The sequence below is a fragment of the Oncorhynchus mykiss genome, chromosome 4, assembly GCF_013265735.2.
Source record: "Oncorhynchus mykiss isolate Arlee chromosome 4, USDA_OmykA_1.1, whole genome shotgun sequence".
NCBI lineage: Eukaryota > Metazoa > Chordata > Actinopteri > Salmoniformes > Salmonidae > Oncorhynchus > Oncorhynchus mykiss.
The window spans coordinates 14,231,952-14,240,207 of NC_048568.1; positions in this window are offsets into that span (position 1 = coordinate 14,231,952).

Here is an 8,256-nt window from a genome sequence, read left to right on the forward strand (position 1 = left end):
TTAGTACGGACACATTGTGTTAAATTCCGACCTTGAAGTACAGGGTTGACACTCTGGAGAAAATGGGGGGGGGGGGGGGGGGGTCAACACCGTCTTTCCTGCTCTCAACATCTGTGTTTTTCCTGTCTGACCCGCCATTTCTTTCCTCTTTCTGTGAGATCGTTCACTCTTTCTTTTTTTCTAAATCCTTTAAGTAAGTCTGGTGGGGGTTTTTTCAAGGTAGCCTGCTCTACAGTCTGGGTCATCTGGGTCAGCATCACTTCGCTGTCTATAGAGTCTTTTGCTTTTCAGCAGCATGTTATTTGCCATATCTATCAAAAGAAAATTCATATTATGTTACAAATTACAATATTGAAACTGCCTTTTGCCTTTCCGAGAAGCTTCAGCTGGGCTGAAACATACTTTTATGTTGGAGACCTGGTTTAATGTGCACTTGTGAACTATATTGGGGATGTTTGTTTAGTGAACTTATGAGATACATTAACATTTGAGTAATTGAGTAGATGCTCTTCTTCCGAACGTCTTACAGTGAGTGCATACATTTTCATACTTTTCCCCCATGGGATTCGAAGCCATTAAGCCTTGATGCGTTTTGCCTAACTTTGCCAGCATTATTGGTTCATGTAAAGATCCAGAAATAGTATTTTGGTATTTGGTATTTTTTTAGGATCCCCGTTAGCTGTTGCAAAAGCAGCAGCTACTCTTCCTGGGGTCCCACACAAAACATGAAACATGACATAATACAGAACATCAATAGACAAGAACAGCTCAAGGACAGAACTACATACATTTTTTAAAAAGGCACACGTAGCCTACATATCGATGCATACACACAAACTATCTAGGTCAAATAGGGGAGAGGCGTTGTGCCGTGAGGTGTTGCTTTATCTGTTTTTGAAACCAGGTTTGCTGTTTATTTGAGCAATAAGAGATGGAAGGAAGTTCCATTCAATAAGGGTTCTATATAATACTGTATGCTTTCTTGAATTTGCATCCCTAGTGTGGACGTCTTTTTGCATTGGTTTTGCAACCTGCCATATTTCCATTCTGAAGATTTGTGGTTGGCTACATACAGTATGTTACAAAAGCCCAGTAACATACAGACTCCTGTTCACAATTCCCTGTCTGGCCACTGTACAGTTCATGGTTCTGCAAAATGGTTTGTGTCATAGTTGTGGTGTTACATTCACCAAATAGGAAGATACCTCTTTGAACTGAGCTGAACTTCACTAAAAGCCTTCAAATGGTCACTTCCTCTACTACTTCACCAGTACAGTTATTTAGCCTATTCGTATAGGGATGTATTATTTAAGCTCATACAACAATGTATGACCCTTATAATCAGATTATGCTGACACCAACAGTAATATTGAGGGTCAAGAGCATGAGGTTTCCGACCTATATCACTATGGCACTTTGTTTATATTCACAAATTATAGGTGATGACTTCCTCCGATCAGGTGACAGGTCAGGGACAAACAGTCATTCAGGGTCAGTGATAAAACGGATAGCCATTCTCTCCCTGCACATTCCATTTTGGACAGCTCCCCTCAGAGAAAGAGCAGTGTTGTTTTGGTGAGATGACAGATTGCAGTAAACACTGTGGCAGCCAATCAGGAGATACAGCCACTTAGAGTAGTTACTCAGCAACACTCTTGAGCACTGAGTCTCCCCCTTTTCACTCTCTCGGCGACATTATGGTTTAACAAGCCCCAGCCATTTTGCAGCAGTGGAGAGGGGAGGAGGAGGGAGGAGGTTTCTGTGGAGAGGAGGAAGTGGTCTCCCGAAGTTGCTCACAGCACAGGTTTGTTGACATCTAGTGCCTGGCTCTAGGGGGAAGTGAGTGTTCAATCATGTACAACGTTTGCAATGCAAATACAGCACCAAAGTACAGCCAACTGTACTCTTTCACCGGCCTGATAAAGAAAACAGATAGTGTTAGGACATAAGGACATACTGGTGGGTTTCCTGGAATATGTTTGGTATCACTGAACTTTTCTTTTATCATGCACTATGCAAAAATATCAACGCTACTGTAGACGTTTAAATGACCCTATTTTACATACAATTAGGTTTTACAAAATAACCAGGATTGCAGAATACATTTGTATTCTTTGCTTATGCAATCGGTGTGTAGTTTTCCAGGAAGTAGCCTTGTCTTTTTGAATGGTATTCAATGGGCAAAAATGTAGCGCAATGGTCTTCAGCGCAAAACTTCATAATAGGCATCTGGCAGAAGTAAATTCATCCACAAACACGAATATAATTTCATATCTATCTTAAATGGCCGTGTTATCACGAATTTGATGATATAATCGTCAAGACCATTCGAAAGATGAGGGGATATGAAACCGAAGTAAAGCGGATGAGGTGGTTGCTTTCACAGGGTATTGAGAACAGGTTGTGTCAGAGCATGGGTGTTGAGGATCAGTACATTGTTTTGCACTAGGGAATCTCTTCCCCACTGAGTTTTGTTACTAGAATTACAAGTAAGGTGATGGTTGCATCACTCGTCAGTGATCTGACATGACTGCAATCAAAGGAAACTCAGTCTGTGGAAGCTTAGGTGCCTTGGCTTGATACTATGTTGGTAGGCTATCTGAGAGGTGGAGGGGGGAAGGGGGGGGGGGGGGGGGGGGGCGTGGAGAGAGAGAGAGAGATACTTGAATTATTTGTTCCTCTCTGCCTAGACGAACTACAGCCTTTTTACTCTGCTTGTGTTAGCATACGTCTTTCACATAAATGACTATGGATTAAAATGCTTTTAAAGCAAAATAGTACACCGTTGCCTTAATCTTGAGACAGTGTATGGCTTTGAAAAGAACTACGCGAGGGCAAAGAATCAGAGGCATTCATCTTGCCATGGCAAACCAGACCTAATTTGAAAACACTTTGAATTGTGATTTCATCGGAGATCTTTGTAATACACTAGTTATGCGTGAGGCAATCCAGGTTAGAGCGTGAATGGACATACTTCCTATTTGCATGAAGTCAAATTCCAGTAACTGATGGTAAGCTCCAGAGAAGGAATCTAACACAACACTCCAATTAGGTTATACAAACACCCTGCAGAAACTTTTCAACTGACTTATGCAAAGAACGTATGTTGTAGAGGCAGTACAAACTAAATCAAATCAAATCAAATCAAATTTATTTATATAGCCCTTCGTACATCAGCTGATATCTCAAAGTGCTGTACAGAAACCCAGCCTAAAACCCCAAACAGCAAGCAATGCAGGTGTAGAAGCACGGTGGCTAGGAAAAACTCCCTTGAAAGGCCAAAACCTAGGAAGAAACCTAGAGAGGAACCAGGCTAAACTAATGCTGTCACAATAGCAGAATTTTGACTTTGATAGCGATACCAGGTTTAGTATCACCATACTCGATACCGAGATGATAATATAGAATATTACAGTACTTACAATAGAATTCTGTAGTGAACTGTAGCATACTGCAGAATACTATACTACACACTGTAGTATCCCTCGATCATGTTTAGTACTTACTATATAATTTTGCAATATACGATAGTAAATGCTACAACATACCACAGTCCTCAAAAACACTACAGTAATTACTATAGTATATACTACAATAGAACAGAGGGTGGTAGGGGTGAATAGGGTAGTGGTGGTGTGTGTGGGGGGGAGGGTCATACATCTACATTATAAAAAGTGGGAAACACTGTAGTATATACTGTAGTATAGTCTTCATTTCTCAGAATAATAATAGACTGACGAGTTTCAGAAGAAAGATCTTGGTTTCTGGCCATTTTGAGCCTGTAATCGAATCCACAAATGCTGATGCTCCAGATACTTAGCTAGTCTAAAGAAGGCCAGTTTTATTGCTTCTTTAAACAGCACAGCAGTTTTCAGCTGTGCTAACATAATTGCAAAAGGGTTTTCTGATGATCCATTAGCCTTTTAAAATTATAAACTTGGATTAGCTAACACAACGTGCCATTGGAACACAGGAGTGATGGTTGCTGATAATGGGCCTCTGTACACCTATGTAGATATTCCATAAAAAATCAGCCGTTTCCAGCTACAATAGTCATTTACAACATTAACAATGTCGACACTGAATTTCTGATCAATTTGATGTTATTTTAATGGACAAAAAATTTGCTTTTCTTTCAGAAACAAGGACATTTCTAAGTGACCCCAAACTTTTGAACGGTACTGTATAACACCAAACTCGTCATTAAGCTCGAAACCCTGGGTCTCGACCCCGCCCTGTGCAACTGGGTCCTGGACTTTCTGACGGGCCTCCCCCAGGTGGTGAGGGTAGGAAACAACATCTCCACCCTGCTGATTCTCAACACTGGGACCCCACAAGGGTGCGTTCTCAGCCCTCTCCTGTTCACCCATGACTGCATGGCCATGCATGCCTCCTACTCAATCATCAAGTTTGCAGACGACACTACAGTGGTAGGCTTGATTACCAACAACATTGAGACAGCCTACAGAGAGAAGGTGAGGGCCCACGGAGTGTGGTCTCAGGAAAATAATCTCACACTCAATGTCAACAAAAAAAAAGGAGATTATCGTGGACTTCAGGAAACAGCAGAGGGAGCACCCCCCTATCCACATCGACTGGGACAGTAGTGGAGAAAGTGGAAAGTTTTAAGTTCCTCGGTGTACACATCACGGACAAACTGAAATGGTCCACCCACACAGACAGCATGGTGAAGAAGGCACAACAGCGCCTCTTCAACCTCAGGAGGCTGAAGAAACTTGGCTTGTCACCGAAAACACTCACAAACTTTTACAGATGCACAATCGAGAGCATCCTGTCATGCTGTGTCACCACCTGGTACGGCAACTGCCTTGCCCACGTCCGTAAGACTCTCCAGAGGGTAGTGCGGTCTGCACAATGCATCATCGGGGGCAAACTACCTGCCCTCCAGAACACCTACTGCACCCGATGTCACAGGAAGGCCAAAAAGATAATCAAGGACAACAACCACCTGAGCCACTGCCTGTTCACCCCGCTATCATCCAGAAGGTGAGGTCAGGACAGGTGCATCAAAGCTGGGAACGAGAGACTGAAAAACAGCTTCTATCTCAAGGCCATCAGACTGTTAAACAGCCATCACTAACATAGAGAGGCTACTGCCAACATACTGACTCAAATCTCTAGCCACTTTAATAATTAATCATTGGATGTAATAAATGTATCACTAGACACCTTAAACAATGCCCCTTTATATAATGATTACATACCCTACATTACTCATCTCATATGTATATACTGTACTCCATACCATCTACTGCATCTTGCCTATGCCGCACGGCCATCGATCATCCATATATTTATATGTACATATTCTTATTCATCCCTTTACACTTGTGTGTATAAGGTAGTTGTTGTGAAATTGTTAGAATACTTGTTAGATATTACTGCACTGTCGGAACTAGAAGCACAGCATTTCGCTACACTCACATTGACTTCTGCTAACCGTGTGTATGTGACCAATAACATTTGATTTGATTTTAATATATTAAAGTGTGTGCTGTCTCTTTAAGACCCCGTCGTAACCCCGTCGTTCACGAGACACATCATCTCGCACTTTCAGTTTGGTTGAGGAAGAGACATGAGATGATTAACCGAGTAAATACGACTTGATACACATTTGATAGAAGAAACGAAAGTAACAAAAATGATTGTCCTGTACCGTTTTCCATGTTGTAGTATCGAAAAAGTACAGAAGTTTCGGTAATAATGTGGAACAATAGTACGGTATGCCTCAGGTTCTTCTGTAATAACCCATTTTTTTTGGGGGGGGGGGGGGGTCTTTTGGAATGCACAAACATTTTAACTTTTGTCAACATGATATGTTACCGTCACAAGCTAAAGACAGCTTGACCTTGTTGAATAGGGTTGTACTTGAACGCTGGGCTGGTTTAGGCAGTTTCGTTCAGTTTCATGTCCACAAGGCCATTTCACATGTCCACAAGGCCATTTCACATGTGCACAAGGCCTTTTCACATGTCCACAAGGCCATTTCACATGTCCACAAGGTCATTTCACATGTCCACAAGGCCATTTCACATGTCCACAAGGCCATTTCACATGTCCACAAGGTCATTTCACATTTGCACAAGGTCATTTCACATGTGCACAAGGCCATTTCACATGTCCACAAGGTCATTGCACATGTCCACAAGGTCATTTCACATGTCCACAAGGCCATCATTTCACATGTTCACAAGGCCATTTCACATGTCCACAAGGTCATCTCACATGTCCACAAGGTCATTTCACATGTCCACAAGGTCATTTCACATGTCCACAAGGCCATTTCACATGTCCACAAGGTCATTTCACATGTCCACAAGACCATTTCACATGTCCACAAGGCCATTTCACATGTCCACAAGGTCATTTCACATGTCCACAAGGTCATTTCACATGTCCACAAGGCCATTTCACATGTCCACAAGGCCATTTCACATGTCCACAAGGTCATTTCACATGTCCACAAGGTCATTTCACATGTCCACAAGGCCATTTCACATGTCCACAAGGCCATCTCACATGTCCACAAGGTCATTTCACATATCCACAAGGCCATTTCACATGTCCACAAGGTCATTTCACATGTCCACAAGGCCATTTCACATGTCCACAAGGTCATTTCACATGTCCACAAGGTCATTTCACATGTCCACAAGGCCATTTCACATGTCCACAAGGCCATTTCACATGTTCACAAGGCCATTTCACATGTCCACAAGGCCATCTCACATGTCCACAAGGTCATTTCACATGTCCACAAGGCCATTTCACATGTCCACAAGGTCATTTTACATGTCCACAAGGCCATTTCACATGTCCACAAGGCCATCATTTCACATGTTCACAAGGCCATTTCACATGTCCACAAGGTCATTTCACATGTCCACAAGGCCATTTCACATGTTCACAAGGCCATTTCACATGTCCACAAGGTCATTTCACATGTCCACAAGGCCATTTCACATGTCCACAAGGTCATTTCACATGTCCACAAGGCCATCATTTCACATGTCCACAAGGCCATCATTTCACATGTTCACAAGGCCATTTCACATGTCCACAAGGCCATTTCACATGTCCACAAGGCCATTTCACATGTCCACAAGGCCATTTCACATGTCCACAAGGTCATTTCACATGTCCACAAGGCCATTCACATGTCCACAAGGTCATTTCACATGTCCACAAGGTCATTTCACATGTCCACCAGGTCATTGTAATGCATCTGGATATTTAGCATTTTCATGTTGCTAATAAAACTGGTTACGCAGATGAGATAGTAGACTGGGGAATATTGTTAAAATGAACTGTGTACACTACTGTGCTAATTAGAATCTTTTGTGCTCAGTTTCAGACGTAATTCGGGAATGCTTGTCAACCCTGATGTGCTTGTACTGAACCGCCTTAAAAATCCTGACAACCAGAAAGCTATTACAATCCCTTATCTTTACCAACAAAGCCTCAGAGCAAGTGCATGGGAAAGAAATACCTGGTTTGTCACAGCAATTTGACAGATAAGGCAGTGGGGTGCAGCAGTAAATGTGTTGTCAGTCACACAACGCTTCGGATGAATAGAATATTACTCGCGATAGTGGTGATGGTGAGACTTTTAGCGGGAGGTTGCCTCACATCTCAGCTAGGGTCAGGTTCCCTTGTGCCTCTGTATTTGTGATTGCTCAGCAGTCTCTTTGGCAGTGTGTATGTTTTATGTGCTTACTGAATGTATGTAGTGCATTTGGACCATACCATACATGCTTCTTACTTGTGCTGTCGGTAGTTGCCGTTGCCTATTTGTCTCTTATTGTCATGAATGTGATGTATAAAAAAAAAAGACCCCGTGAAATGTCATGTTTGCCAACACGAGTTGATGCTAAAAATAAACTACTGTTTAGTGACAACTTAAGGAGATACAAGATAAGAGTAGCTATAGAACCATGCCAGAGGGCAAAACTGGTTTACAACTAGAGCCTCAGGATCACAGATCTTTACTGATTTAGTATTGTGTTTCCTCTATGTTTAGTTTGACACAACCTGGCCATTCCCAATTTTTTACCAGTTGCACTTTCTTACCAAAAAAACCTGACCGACTTAACTAGAAAGTCGATAACGGATCCCCCCCCCCCCCCCCAATAGGTTTAGTTTCTTAGACACAACCTTTCCATATTCACAGCCACCGCCTGCTAGCTTGACGTTTGCTATCATCTTTGTCACTAGGATTGTATTGAGAATGAATGA